At 37.0% G+C, this 16291-nt stretch overlaps 1 protein-coding gene across 1 annotated transcript in view; it reads left to right on the top strand.

The window, feature by feature from the left end:
• The window catches only part of LOC145739679 (uncharacterized), a 256327-nt gene that overhangs the window by 183241 nt on the left and 56795 nt on the right, over nt 1-16291 (top strand). The gene's annotated exons all lie outside the window — the stretch shown is intronic.

The raw sequence follows: 16291 nt of genomic DNA, 5'->3' as shown, positions 1-16291 counted from the left end.
ATGTGACGAGGTTTATCGAAGACAAATACCAAAATAACTTGGAGATTTTTCGTGATGCCAGTGACAGTGTGGTGGTGTCTCAACCCTGCAATAAACTATCCTGTATCACAACACAAGCCGACTTACGTGTGGCTAAGTGTGAACTAACATCAAACATAAAAATTTTGAATCAGATGGAAAACCGAATCTCTGACTTGGAAACAATAATTTCACTATTAAAAATATATCAGGCTAATCAAAACAAATCCGACAATGCTGTGGCTGGTATGTTTACACCCGCCAGTGTAAACAAAAATAATAATAAGGGCCCCACCATCTCGGACCGTCCTGCGAAAGTCAAGGCATCACGACCAGCGGTGTCTCGGGGCTCCAGTAGTTCCAGTACTGCAAACAACGCCAGTGCTGGGAGGGTCAGCGCAACAGACCACATGAAATCGACTGGGTCCGTAACGGCGAAATCGAACGAATCGAACAGTGGTCGACGTTCTGAACGCACCGCTAACATAAGCATACTTGGTTCCGCAGATAATGCGGATAATCAGGATTTTGCACCAGCCACTAAAATGGGTTGGTTGCACATCTCAAAATGTAAAGAAGGTTCCACGGTTGAGGGACTAAACAAGTTCTTGAAGCAAAAACATCCTACTAAAGAATTTGTTGTAGAAAAGGTGTCAAAGAATGAAAAGGGAAATGTGTCATTTAAGTTGGGATTGGATTTTGATCTTTTGGATGCCGTTATGGTCGAGAGTTTCTGGCCGAGAGGAATTCAAATAAAGCCATTTCGTTTTCAACGATTCCACAAACGTGCACCTACTCCACAGGGCGAGGAGGGGAGGTTCATATTGTAATAAAAGAAATACTTTAAATAGGTTCGTTTTGGCTCACCAAAATGTAAGATCTATGAGAAGGTCCGTGGACAAGATCGAAAAGCTCATATCTGACCTTGGGGTCGACATAATGTGCATCACTGAACATTGGCTTACCACTGAAGAAATAGAATCTACGGGAATTGCCAATTTTAAACTGGCTGCTAAATTTTGCCGTGTTATGGGACAATACGGTGGAGCGGCAATTTACATTCGTTCAACAATCAACTATCGACCACGACCGGACATAGATCTTATGTCAAAAGAGGGCGTTTTCGAGTGCGCGGCGACGGAGCTTGTAATCAAGCAGAAACATTATATTTTTGTTGTGGTATATAGGCCTCCTAAGGGAGACTTTAACATGTTTTTAGAATTACTTGACGATGTATGTCGGTGTGTGTACAGGGAGCGTGCAATGCTAGTCATTTCGGGCGATTTTAACGTAAATATTATTGGGTACGACTCTGCGAGTGAGCAGGGTGATGTATTGCTGGGTCATTTGGAGACCTATAATTTACACAACCTTATCAGAGAGCCCACTAGGATATCAGGTAAAAGCTCATCCTGTATTGATAATATTTTTGCTGATCAAACAGTCAATGTTATATCGGGTGTTGCAGAATACTTTGTTTCTGATCACAGGGCACAGTTTGCAAGTTTTTTGTTTGAATCTACAAGTAACAAAAATAAGGCGAAGGCAACATTAAAGCGTCATTTTCCTGACGCCGCTGTTGCGTCCTTTGTTCGCGATCTATCGGTAGAGAGTTGGGAAGAAGTTTACACATCGGGGACCACGGATGAAATGTGGGATTCTTTTATGACCACGTTTCATCACTACTTTAATCTGCACTTTCCCTTAAAGCCTACCCATGAAAAGGTGCCGGTGTATTCCTTTTTTGAATCTCCTGAAATTGATGATGATGTCGAAATCGGCTTTCGGCCGCAAATGCTTTAAGAGCTTGCTTTCCCGAGCATAATTATTTGTATTGTGAGTTGAAAAAAGAGTATAATGAACTTTTAAAAAAATCAAAGGCAAAACACTTTTCAAATAGAATTATAGCCTCTAATAATAAAAGCAAGACTACCTGGAAAATAGTACATGATCTGACTGGAAATAAAGAAAAGCAACACGCTATTGTTCCTGAGGGTGATTTGCAATCATTGTCTGAGGATTTTAATGTCACATTTCAAAGTACGGCGTTGAGAGCTCTGTGCAGGCTGGGCAATGAGCCGCACAGTCAGAATATAGACTCAAACTGTTCAAATATAAAACGAAACGTTAAATCGTTTTTCTTGCGTCCAGTTAGTGAAATGGAACTCATAAATATTACGATAAATTTTCATTCTAAACTTTGTGCTGGGGAAGATGATATTCCGTTGTTTCTGTTGAAGAGATGCATTACAGAGATTTCTGCCCCACTCACCTGGGCGATAAACACCTCTTTTGCTGAAGGGGTCTACCCAGAAAAGTTAAAAAATGCCATTATTAAACCGCTTCATAAGAAGGGCGATACCAATTGTCTGCAAAATTATCGACCTATCAGTATTTTGTCATCGTTCTCCAAATTATTTGAGAGGACTTTTTTTGATAGGCTATTGAATTTTTTTGTATCAAACAACCTTTTATCAGATTTTCAACATGGGTTTCTGCCTGGAAGATCGGTTGAGACGGCAGTCTTTGAGCTCGTTTCTTCCGCGCTTCGGGCTCTCGAGAGGGGCGAGCTTGCTCTCGGGCTTTTCCTTGATTTATCGAAAGCTTTTGACTGCTTAAGCCACCCCGATCTTCTCGCAAAGCTTGAGAGGTACGGAGTTAGAGGACCAGCTTTGTCGTGGGTCGGCTCGTATCTTCAAGGCCGGCCTCAGTGCGTTGTACTCCGGAGCTGTAAATCTTCCAGGTTGGTTACTAATTTGGGCGTTCCTCAAAGTAGCGTATTGGGCCCCCTTTTATTTATTATCTACTTAAATGACCTCTGGCAGGCTTGCCCTTCCGCTTGTCTGGCAAATTACGCAGATGACACTAATCTTGTAATAAGTGGTGGAGGCTTGGCAGAACTTGTAGCGCGGGCTGAAGAATATTACTATTCTTTAAAGTCATGGTTTTCCAAAAACAAGCTAATTCTAAACGCTGAAAAATCACTTTGTATTGTGTATAGAACCCAACAAAATAAAATGCACGTTCCATCTGAGGTGAGGTTCGGTGACGATGTGCTGGCTGTGGTTGAGGAGGCCAGACTTCTTGGTGTCCAGATAGATTATTCGCTTAAATGGAAATTTCACGTGCGCAATCTCTGTAAAAAATTGAATACTGCATGTTATGCTCTGAGAACTGTGGTAAGATTTCTTGACTATGAAGCATCGGTGGTGGTGTACTATGGCAATTTCATTTCGATGCTTCGATATGGAATTGTGTTTTGGGGTAATGCCAGCAACTTGGAGCAACCTTTTGTTATCCAAAAGAAAGCGTTGAGAATAATTATAAATCTGGCATTTAAACAATCATGTAGGGGGGTTTTTCGACAGAACGGGTTTTTGACTGTTCCAGCCATATATGTGCTCGAGTGCCTAATGTTCCTCAAGAAGCATCCTAGATGTTTTTCTTTATCAGCCATCACACATGAACATGGTACTCGCAATAAATACCGCTTGTACAATTGTCCTAAACATCGATTAACATTGACTGAAACCAACTGCATGTACTCAATGATAAGCATATACAATAAACTGCCTGCAAGGATAAAGGAGATTAACTCGATTCAGGCTTTCAAAAACTCTTTAAAGAAGTACCTATGTGATGTTGAACCGTATTCACTGCAGGAGTTTCTGGACTCTGATGGAAAATAATTTAGAAAATAAAAAATAATAATAAAAATGAAAGAGGTACTTTCGGTCTAGCAGTGCACGCTTATGCTGTCTGTCTTGTGTTAATTTTATATGTATTTGTTTTCATTATTCTGCATCTATCTAAGTTTATTTTAAGTAATAATTGTACTGTAAATGTTCTTTGTGTCAGTTTTGACGTTTTGACGCAACCATTTGACGTATTTCAACACATTTCTGTTAACTTATTGTTGTTGAAATAAAGGCATTTTATTTATTTATTTAACATTGAAAATTTGGGGCAGTATTCAGATTTATATCTTAAAACAGATGTTTTATTATTAGCAGATGTTTTTGAAAATTTTCGAAGTAATTGTCATACCATCTACGGATTAGACCCTAGTTGGTATTACACATTGCCTGGATACACCTGGGACTGTATGCTAAAATATACCAAATGTAAACTCCGGTTACTTAAAGATATCGATCAAATTATGTTTATTGAAAATGTCTACGCGGGGGAATTTCACAATGTTGCAATCGTTATTATGAGGCAAACAATAAATTTATGGAAAATTTTGATAGCTCAAAACCATCCACTTATTTATTATATTTGGATGTAAACAACTTATATGGCTGGGCAATGTGCCAATATTTGCCTTATGATAACTTTGGATGGAAGATTGCAATTTTGATGTGTGCAGCATCGATGGTAATTCAGACATTGGGCATATTTTAGAAGTGGACTTGGAATATCCTGAACAACTCCATGATTTACACAAAGATTTGCCGTTTTGTCCTGAACATCAAACTCCACCTGACTCAAAACTGCCGAAACTTTTAACTACTTTTTATAAGAAAGAAAAATATGTCATTCATTACAAAAATTTAAAACAAGTGTTGAATCATGGAATTCAACTCAAAAAAATTCATCGTATTTTAAAATTTAGTCAATCTCCTTAGTTAAAACCATATATTGATTTAAACACCAAATTACGAACCGAAGCCACAACTGGTTTCGCAAAAAATCTTTTTAAACTGATGAATAACGCCAAATTAGTTAATGATAGATTGCACAGCGTCCTTCCAGCAGTACTGAAACGGCCCAATGTAGGACGCTTTTTAATGCAGTTTTAGAGTACATTCGGGCCTTCTAGCAGGACTAATTTGTATATGAAGGTATAGAGCACATTTCATAGTTTTCGCGCTTTTTTTTAAACTGACTGAGCGATTAACCGCTACAAAGTTACGAGCGGTCTAAAAGTTGAACAAAATGCTGAAAGCAGGCGCGCGCGTGGCCGTTCCGGCCCACTATTTTGACACAAAAGGCGATAACTCATGGAGTTTTTCTGAATTTGGTGACAATTGGGCTAGTGCCAAGTGTAAAGGTATCATTATTTCTTTTATTTCTATAGTGGTATCCAGAAAATCAGCGCGAGTCAAATGGGAGGTGGACAGAAAGCAAGCTTCAGGTGTAGTGAATGTGGACCAAGAGCCGTTATGTGCTCTCCGACGACTGGCAAAGGTTGCTTTGCATACCACGTACAAAATGGAATACCAGCATAAAAATAAATCAAAATTTATTTCTCATTTTTTAAAATTTATAATTTTTTATTAAACCACTGTGTGCTGATTTTTTAAGACTTAATAAGATTATCGGTATGTAACCGATAATTAGATTATCGAAAGTTCCTGAAAGGTTGTGCTTAGAATACATTTTCTTAATTTGTTTTATTTAGCATTTAATTTTATTACTCTTTTAAAATTGTTTGTTATTACTCAGGAATAATAAATGTTCTTTTACTTGTTACAGTTGAATATACTTTGATCAACGGTTGAACCACTGCATAGTAGGCGCGGGAAAAAATAGGAAATATAATGTACTGTAATAACTGTCATATCAAATCAACACTTCGTATTGTGCTGCTTCCAGCAGTACCGATATCTGTTCTTTTCCAGGTCCTTCCTGAAGGACCGCACCATTTGCGGAGGTAGGTTCTTTCAGCAGGACAAGATCCGTGTACAAATGTACTTCTGGAAGAGCTTCCAGCAGGACTTTGGTCTGTGCAATCTATCATTAACCGCTGGTATGGCAGGTATAGAGCTAAAAATCTGATTTCCAGTCCAAATTTTCATAGTGTTGTAAAATTTACTGAAAATTTAGTGGCTATTGAGATGAAAAAAACTAAACTTGTTTTTAACAAACCACTTTATGTAGGTATGACCATTATAGATCTTTCCAAAACCATCATGTATGATTTTCATTATAGCTACATACTTTACAAAGTGCCTCAGAATAATCTTAAATTAATGTATATCGACACTGTTTTATATATGAAATTACATGTGATAACGCCTATGCGGAAATCATCAAAACTGACTTGCAATATTTCGATACTAGCGATTACCCTAAAGACAACATCTATGGGATTCCTCAAGCTAACAAGAAAGTTTTAGGTCTTATGAAAGATGAAACTGCTGGGCGAATTATTACTCATTTCGTAGGTTTACGATCTAAAATGTATTCATATAAACTTGACAATACAAAATGTGTTAAAAAATTAAAAGGTATTAAATATCAAATTGTAAAAAATAAAATCACTTTTGATGACTATGTAAAATGTTTAAAATTTGGCGAAAATAAAATTGTTAAACAAAGAACTATCCAATCAATTAAACATAATATATTTAGTTGTAATGAAATTAAGTTAGCGTTAAATTCATGTGACGATAAAAGGTTTTTATTGAATGACTGTTACAATACCCTTCCGTGGGGACACTATAAAATAAAAAAATAATGTTCAATAGTTATAAGAGCGTTTTTCTGTAAGGAAAAAACAATGTTGCTGCTGCTGCTGTAAGAGAGTTTTTGTGGAAAATAAAGAACCAAAAGTATAAAAGAATCAAAAGTACAACCAATAAAAATAGAGATAAGGTAATTGTTGTGGTACACCAAAATACCAGGTGTCCAAGAGCACCCTGGACATAGGAGATTAACATGGGAAAATGGTTTTGATTTTTTTGCGCCTGTACGGTTGATTTAATGGAAAAACGCTTTAAATAAAAGTTGTAGAGCACATTTTCGGCTATCCACTGGTAATTTTTTCAATACCGTAGGTTTGACCATTAAGACGCAAAAAGCCTTTAAAATTCGGAAATTTTAAATTTCGCGCCAAGCGGTCGTCAAGGAAAGTTTATATCCGGTCGTGTTACCAACCTTTCAAAATCATAACAAATCGCTGTCAGTCATTCTGTAATCAAAACATTCAAAACAAGTTTATTTAGTAATAATTTTGAGTTACTACCCACATAATGCAAAGAAAATAAAATGAAATCGTGATAAAAATACTTTATCAGTAGCCACAGCCCAAAAATCTGGTAAGTATAAATACATAACCTGTCTTTACCCAACTTGTTTACTTTGTAGCTAAGTCCTTTAAGAAAACCCTGGTTTCAACGTGGATTCTAACTTGAAAAAGTTTGATAAAAACCACCAATAAATCATCTTCAGCACGTAGTAGTAGCAACTTTGAACACATTTGAAGTGTTGATAAGTGAAAAATCATGGAACATAGACCATAGTTGACCTGGCTATAAAACCATGTCCTACATGTTTTTTTCAGTAGAGTGACAACAAGTCTTCATAATTGGGTAGATATAAATACATAAACTAACTATTAACTCCAGCTATCTTACACTTCTTTTACTTTTTCAGGTTTGTAAACAATCATTGACTAGTGGCCTGTGGTTTAAGAAATGAACAAAATGTGCTTATTCTTTAGTTGTACCCATTCTTCTACACACCTAATTTATCTAAATAAAAACGATTTTTACACAGAAAGTTTGTATTTATTGACTCACACTCAACTTACAGAGTACATACTCTTTTCTTTGAGAGCTTCAAACAGACGGCAAAAAAACTGGCCTAAGCAGTCTAAGCAGCACATAAATATCTGTTTGACACTACCTATGCAAGTAAGTTGTAAAGTTTATAATGAACAAAGTCATCAATAACTATTTCTTCATCTCAGGAGAAGAACAGGGGTTTCAGAACTCTAATAATTGTTGTTGGGGCCAAAATGTAATAAAAAAATAACTAAAATGCATTGTAGACTCATCTTAACATAGCAACCCAGCATGGCTGGCATAGCCTACTAAATTTTAAGTTTATGAGGTATTTTTGTATGGATTAATTATGAACAAACAAACAAAATCACTAATTTTACAGCTAGCTGTGTTTTCCCTTTTCCACAAACTCATTTGCCCCAAATAAAAACATTTTTTCGACGACTTACTTTGAAAGTACCTCATGTACGCTTCCATTTAGAAGCAGAAAGGGGTTATTTGCCGCGCGCGAGCAGAAAGAGAGATTTTCTGCTCTAGAGCGTTTTCGCTTTCTACTAACAATCTAGTCACCAACTTTTTTCGGCGTTTCCATAACAACGCTTGACATACCTGTTTGAAATAACCACATTCCGTCAAAGTGATTTATCGGTGACAATGAGTTCGAGCGACGAAAATGATGTGAGTTGTCCTTCTAATCCACCCCACAGCAGTCGTCGAAAAAATATCGTCTATATTTCGAGCCAAAAGTACTTTTGCCGCTTTTACATGATTGCAGCGTTCGGCTTCGCCTCAAGCTGCAAATTTCATGTGCAAGCGGCAAATATATACTTTCCGCTCTTAATATAGAATATACTATTATTTACTTATTTATTTTATTTTTATTAATAATGATTTACAACTGTTAGCTCTAAGAACAAAACACAAAAAACAAATGAATAGGCTAGCAACAACTTTGTTTATACATTGTCAAATTTATTTTGAATGCTTCATTAAAAATGAATTTTGAAGAGAGAAAATTTGCTGTAAAACAGTATTTTGCTGGCAATTCCTTGGCCGAAATTAGAGATAATATGGCTGTGTTATTTCCTCATCGACCAGTACCAGCAAGAAGCTCAATCCAGGCTCTCATAACACGGTTTGAAGAAACTGGCAGTATCAATCCCATTTGTTCCTGTGAGAGAAAACGGCGAGTGGAAGCTGTAACTGCTCCAGATGATCAAAATGTGCCAAAACTTGTGACTTTAGCTGCAGTACACAATGATCCCTCTACAAGTGTACGACAGATTGAAAATGAAACTGGGCTGCCTAAATCAACAGTTCATTTGCATCTGAAAAGAGGAGGTTTTAAAAGTTTTAAGAAACAGAGTCATCAAAAACTCTTGGCCACAGATTTGTTTCCGCGCATGGAATTTTGTGAGGCCATGACTGCAAAGGTAATGGAGGTTCCTAGATTTGTGAAGAGGATTTGTTTCACAGATGAGTGTTCCTTTGGATTAACTGGGGCTCCAAACAAACAAAATGACAGAATATGGGCACTTGAAAATCCACATGCTGTTGTTGACCATAGAGCCCAATACCGGGCCTCTGTGAATGTGTGGCTTGGCATTTTGGGGCACAACATTATAGGTCCGTTTTTTATTGATGGCTGTTTAAATGCTGAGAAATATGGGCTTATGCTGCAAAATAGGATTTTACCTGCAATTGAGGCAGTCCAGCCCCTCAATAGAACTTTCTATATGCAGGATGGAGCCCCTAGTCACACAGCACTTCGTAATAGAGAACTATTAAGTGCAACATTCGGAGATAGATGGATTGGAAAGTTTGGACCAAATAATTGGCCACCCCGCTCTCCGGATTTGAATCCTTGTGACTTCTTTGTTTGGGGGTTTATTCATGACCGTCTTTACAAGCAAAACACCCAATACCCAAATCTGGAAGAATTAAAGCTGGCTATTGAGCAGACTTGTCAACAAATATCTGTTGTAATGTTGGACAAAACATGCCAAAACTTTGAATATAGGCTTGCTTATTGTACTGGTGGTGGGCATTTTGAGCAATTAATTTGAAAAAGTTGCTGGTGCCCCTCCCATTCTCTATGCCAAGTTGTGTTGTGTTGTTAATTGTTATTTCTTGTTCTGATTTACTGTAATTCTTTGACACTTTGTTGTTTGTTAATAAAAGGTTCTTTTTAGAACCGCCCATCTGTGTTTTTGTTAATGAACACCACATTCTAATTTCTGTTAAATAAACAAAAAAATACAAAACAAAACACAAAAGAAAATCCTTAATCAGAGAAATGAATTGATTGACGACATTGACGATTGACGTTCATCTTTCACTTTTCAGTGCTTTCTGCTGACAGTACACAGTACTGAATGACTAAACTCATACTGAAAAGAGAGATAGAGTCATAGGGAATAGGATAGGAATAGTATTGGGTCAGTGGATCAGTTCAATCGCTCTCACTCAAAGGCAACTGTAAACACAAACAACACAAGTTTTCAGGCTTGACTAGACTAGACATGGCATAACCAACAAAATTGTTGTTTAATAACAAACAATAAAAGAGCAAAACATATTCTTACTTTACCATTTTACTGGAGAAGTTAGGTTACAGCATAGAGCTAAAAATTATTATAATGCTATTTGATAAATCTCTACAGTAGGCAAAGTAGGCTAATTATTGAAAAAATGCCCAGAATGGCCTTCCAAAGAGCAAGAAAATCCAGAGTTCAGATGATGTGTTTTTCTTAGACTGATTTTACATACTTCAACTCAACAAGTATTTTGAGTTAGGTATGTATTTTGTAACATAACGTAATAATGTTCCCATTTCAGAGCCTTTAAATCAACATTATCCAGGTAAATGTCATAAGGAAAAGTTGAAAATGGCTCTAGCATTAGAAACATAATTAGGTAGGTAATAGTTATTGATAACTTTGCTTATAAACTTTACAACTTACTTGCATAGGTCGTGTCAAACAGATATTTATGTGCTGCTGAGACTGCTTAGGTCAGTTTTTTGCCCTCTGTTTGAAGCTCTCAAAGAAAAGAGTATGTACTCTGTAAGTTGAGTGTGAGTCAATAAATACAAACTTTCTGTGTATTAGAAATGCCAAAATTAGCAGTGCTGAAAAATATTAACATAAAATAGGCTGTAGATAGGGTTTGTGTTTGTTTGTTGATCACTGATAAGGCAATAGAATTGATTTCAACGAGTTCTGAGAGTGAGACTATCAAAGATAGAAGAAAATGAAAATGTAGAATTAGATGATGGATGCTGCTTCAGCTGCAAGGAGGTCTTTGAAGATGCTAAGTCAGTTGCAGAATGCACTGCCTGCAGACACTCATATCATGTAAGATGTGAAAATATAGATTTGCGTGGTTTTCATTTACGTAGATCTTACTGGAAGTGTAAGAATTGTGAAGTAAAGCCTTTAACAGAAAGTTCCAATATAAAACAGAGCAGACAGCGCAAGAGAAGTAGAACCGACGACAATTGTGTAGAGCAATGCGATATCAACTTCATTAACTCCACTTTACAATTGCTCGTTAATAGTACTAGTGAGCTTAAGACCAAAATTGATTTTCTAATTAAAGAAAATGAGTCATTAAAACTGTATGTGTAGCTGTACCAGCTAAAAAAAAGCCATGCATCAAAATTGTGGGCATACAACAGGCATATTCAGAAGAAGAGCTTATTCGAACACTTAGGTTACAAAACAAAAATTTAGTAACTGCAGAAAGTAACATCAAACTAGTAATATCTAAGAAAATGATAAAAACATATTTTGCTATACTGCAATGTGACACTATTACTTACAGCAAAATAATGGACCAAGAAAATCCAGTGGTGTTCATAGGATGTGGTAGTTGCAGGTGCTATGAGTATGTTAGCGTTCACCGATGTTATAATTGCAATCGATTTGATCGTTTATCCAAGGATTGCAAGAGTCCAAAGTTATGTAACAAATGTGGTAGTAGCGGTCATACAAATGAAAACTGTAACAACGATCTCTCATGTGTAAACTGTAGGGAATACAATGATAAGCACAACACACACTTAAATCATTGCCATACGGCATATGACCTGACTTGCCCAACATATGCTTGGATAAGGGATCGTGAAAGGAGGAGGATTGAGGACATATCGGATGTAAAATAGCAATTACCTAAAACAACGCCCAATAACCAACAAAAGGAAGACGAATCTAAAATCACCAGTATGCATCAAAACATCCAGTCACTAAGAAACAAAACACTGGAGATCGAGTGCCTGATTGATGGTTTGATAGACAAGCCAAATCTCCTGCTGTTTAGTGAGCACTGGATGAAGCCTGATGAAAGTTCTTTTATTAAAATTAATGGATATAATCTTGTATCCTGCTATTGTCGAGCCGTTCTGGAACATAGAGGTGCCTGCATTTATAGTGACGGACAATACAATTTTGAACATGAGCAGTCACTGTCGCAATATAGTGTTGATGGAACTGTTGAGATAGCGTGTGCTGTTGAGCGAGGCGTTAAATTGATTGTTTTGTGTGTGTACAGAAGAGGAGGGGGATATGTTGAGACCTTTTTTGAGGCATTCGAACGGGTACTGGATGAGATAGCTTGTAAGTTTTCATTGTATATAATTGTGGTTAGCGGTGATTTTAATATTACCTTGCACAATAGTGCAGATCAGAAGGTAAAAAGGTTTCTATACCTTGCTGCAGCTTATAACCTTACCCAGTGCATTTTTCAGTCGACTCGAGTGACTCTTTGGAGGTTACATACCGCGAAGAGGGGAATGACGTAGTAATGTGTGTTTCGTCCCAGGAGCTGCCTTTGGACTCGTCAGTAAGGCTTGGCAGCCCCTTGCCTTATACACACGTCAGTATGCGACGTGGAACTTATATAAGTACTTATCTACTGTGTTGGAATGACGGCGTGATATTGGAGAATTAGAACTGTATTGCTGGTTGCATATTTGTGAGAGACAGTATTTGCAAGGCATGTCACCCACAGTACTCCTCTTCCAGTGCTAACGCTATGGTTATATGATGGAAGTGTTGCGGAAATACCGAGCGGATGGAAATTAAGGGACGAAATTGAGTAGGTTGCAGGACGAAATGGCGAATGCGGCCAGAAGTGCTCCAAGAAACTGCAGCCGATGGAAGATTGCGTGATTCTCGTTCGGGGTCACCAATTTGGAGGTTACATACCGAGAAGAGGGGAATGACGTAGTAATGTGTGTTTCGTCCCAGGAGCTGCCTTTGGACTCGTCAGTAAGGCTTGGCAGCCCCTTGCCTTATACACACGTCAGTATGCGTCGTGGAACTTATATAAGTACTTATCTACTGTGTTGGAATGACGGCGTGATATTGGAGAATTAGAACTGTATTGCTGGTTGCATATTTGTGAGAGACAGTATTTGCAAGGCATGTCACCCACAACTCCCATGTCTGAAACGCTTATCGATAACATTTTTACAAATATATCAACCAAATATAGTGCATATGTACTCAATTCCGCATTGTCAGACCACCTAGCTCAGGTTCTGGTTGTGGACAACATTAAACAAAGTAAAAGTTTTTTGCAAAATAAATATATCAACAAAAGAATTTTATCCAAACGTAAGGTTTTGCAATTTGAAGAAGAGCTCAGTCAGGTTGATTGGACACTGGTTTATAAAGCGCAATCTCCAAATGCTGCTTATGGCATGTTTATAACTTTGATTAGGAACCTTTTTGACCGTGTTTTTGTATGTAGGAAGGTGCTTATTCGGAATTCCAGTAGTTCCTGGATTACGCCGAATAAAAAAATCATGTAGAACAAAAAGACTTTTGTATATTGAAAAGACACAGGGCAGAATATCTGTAGACTTTTTTAACAAATACTGCACTATTTTAAAAAATGTTGTTAGGAGAGCCAAACAAATGAGTTGCAAAAAAGACATTAAAAACTCCGAAAACAAAATAAGAACTATATGGAATTTTATTAAAGAGACAACAGGAACAGATATAAATAATAAGGAAACTATACTTAACAATTTTTCAGATAAATATGAAAGTTCCTTGGCAATAGTCAATGCGTTAAACAGCTATTTTATAAATGCCTGTCAAGTAACATCTCAGAGAAATTCTAATTCACAATGTGTTGCCAAAAATAGTACAATAATGAATTCTATTTATTTATCAACTACAGATAGCCGAGAGGTTTTCAATGTTATTAAAACTTTAAAAAATATTAAATCGTCCGGAGACGATGAAATTCCAGTTTTTGTTTTGAAGGAGGTTGCAGGTGTCATTGCCGATCCACTGGCATTCATAATAAACTTTTGCATCGAAAGGGGGTGTTTTTCGGATAAACTTAAAAATGCTTATATTAAAGCAATATACAAAAAAGGTAATAAAACCAGGGAATCAAACTATAGACCAGTGTCCATATGGCCGAATATTAGCAAGATATTTGAAAGAGTTATTTATAACAGATTGATCTCTTTTCTTGAGCGCCAGTCAGTGTTCTCAGACAGGCAGAATGGATTTAGAAAAGGAAAGAATACGATTATGGCCATATACCAAGCATTGTCGGATATGTTTTCTTCGCTAAACAAGAAGAAACATACTTTGGCGATGTGTCTAGATTTATCAAAAGCTTTCGATACAGTAAATCATCACAAACTTTGGAAAAATTGGAACGATATGGGATTAGAGGTCGTGCACATAAGCTTATCAAGTCATACTTGACGTGTAGAACCCAGCAGGTAGTAGAACGTGATCATGAAGGACAATTAATAAAATCTAATAAAATTGACATTACTAGGGGGGTTCCACAGGGGTCCATATTGAGGCCACTCCTTTATATTATTTATACAAATGATCTGGTTGCTGTCTCTGGGGAAAACACCGTCTTGTATGCGGATGATACTACGTTAATTTTTAGCGAAAAAATGGTAAACTTATGTTGACTTCTGTTGAAACAGTTATGGACAGGCTTGATGACTATTTTTGCAATAATGATTTGGTCTTAAATATACTTAAAACGCAATGCATTTTGTTTGGTAATCGAACGCACAATGAGTTCCATTTGACTCATAACTCGGAAAACATAACATCTGCAAAACATATTAATTTTTTGGGAATTAACATTGATGATCGCTTAGACTGGCGAGTGCATGTTGGGGAGGTTGCTGCTAGCCTGAGTCGCTATTGTTATGCGCTAAGGATAGTGAGGGAAAGAGCGGGAATCGAAGCAGCGTTGACTGCTTATCATGGCTACATCGACTCTAGAATCAGATATGGCTTGATTTTCTGGTGCAACTCCAGAGATATAAAAAGGGTATTTATTTTGCAGAAGCGTTGTATTCGAAATATATTTTCTATGAGTCTGATGGAGTCATGTAAGCCTGTATTTGTGTGTAACCAAATTTGGACTGTCACTTGTCTGTACATTATGGAGTGTGTTATGTTTGTTTTTAGAAATAAGGATTTGTTTGAGGCATGTAGATTTGACCATAGCTATAACACTAGACATGCGTCTAATCTTATTTGCGAAAGATATGTGTTTAGTTTTCTTCAGAGAAATGTTACGTTTATGATAATGAAAATATATAATTTTCTTCCTGAAAAATGGCGTGTAATGACTTGGAATCGCCTGAAAAGTACTTTAAAACATTTTTTAACTGACAAAGCGTTCTACAATCTTACGAGTATTTTAATAGTGACATGGAGGAGGTTTGCAACGGAGGTTTCAAGTCTCGTGAGGTTGCCAGTCACACAGCCGCTAATCCCTCCAGTACCCAAACCCGTTCATTAGTCCGTGTCCACGTAAACGAGACAGGATTCACCTTTCCTGCTTGCTACACCGTTTCCCCGGTGTTAAACAAACAGGAACAGGACCAGAAAGATTACCTGTTTTCAAAAGAAAGTTACTGTAGCCGGCATCGTTTTACCAGAAATACCCCCAAACGGAAAACCACGGAAAGATATTGAAAATGCCCCAAACGGAAAACCCCGGAAAAATACTGAAAATTCCCCAAACGGAAAACCCCGGAAAAATACTGACAGTGCCCCAATTTACAGTCTTTAAAATTACTACAGATAACTAAAATTCAAATATCGAATAAAAAGTTGGTCATTCTATTTAAAAAAACATAAGTTTGGTTTGTTACTCAAATTTGGGACACCCTGTATAATAACTGTTTATCTAAGAATAAAGTAGACCTAAATATCTACTAGTTTTGTATTTAACGTTTTTTGCTAAAATCAAAATCAAGGGGGTGGTCAAAATTCAATCAATCCCCCTGTACATGTCGATTTTTATTTTTTTCTACAAACATTCAATAATGATGCATTTTTCGCTTCCAAATCTCAACGAAAAGTTACCCTTTACTGAGGAGTTTACTTTATCGCGCGTTGCCAAGGGTAGCGAGCGATACAAATTTTTTCGTTTGCTGTCACAATGCATGCCATTATTGGAAATGTCAGTGTCACCAGTTTGATGTCAGTATTCAATTGTGTATAGTTTTGATCCTGTTTTTGAGTATCTACGCAGTAAGTTTAGTGGTATTAAATTATTTAGCATTGTTTGTAGAAAAAATATTGTATGTATTACGCGCACAATGTGCCTTTAATGCGCTCGAATGATTGCTGTGCTCCGCTGCGCGTCGCGCGGCAAACTTCATTCTCAGAGCATAAAAGTCATGGTTTGCGCGCTTAATACATAAATAACTATTGTATGCGGTTTTTTATAGTAAATGCATGTATAGAATTAGCGGC

Source organism: Ips typographus, unplaced genomic scaffold (assembly GCF_016097725.1).
Source record: "Ips typographus isolate SLU unplaced genomic scaffold, UJ_Ityp_2.0 IpsContig34, whole genome shotgun sequence".
Classification (NCBI taxonomy): Eukaryota; Metazoa; Arthropoda; class Insecta; order Coleoptera; family Curculionidae; genus Ips; species Ips typographus.
Note: the sequence above shows the minus strand (reverse complement) of the source record. Positions and strands in the feature narration are given on the sequence as shown.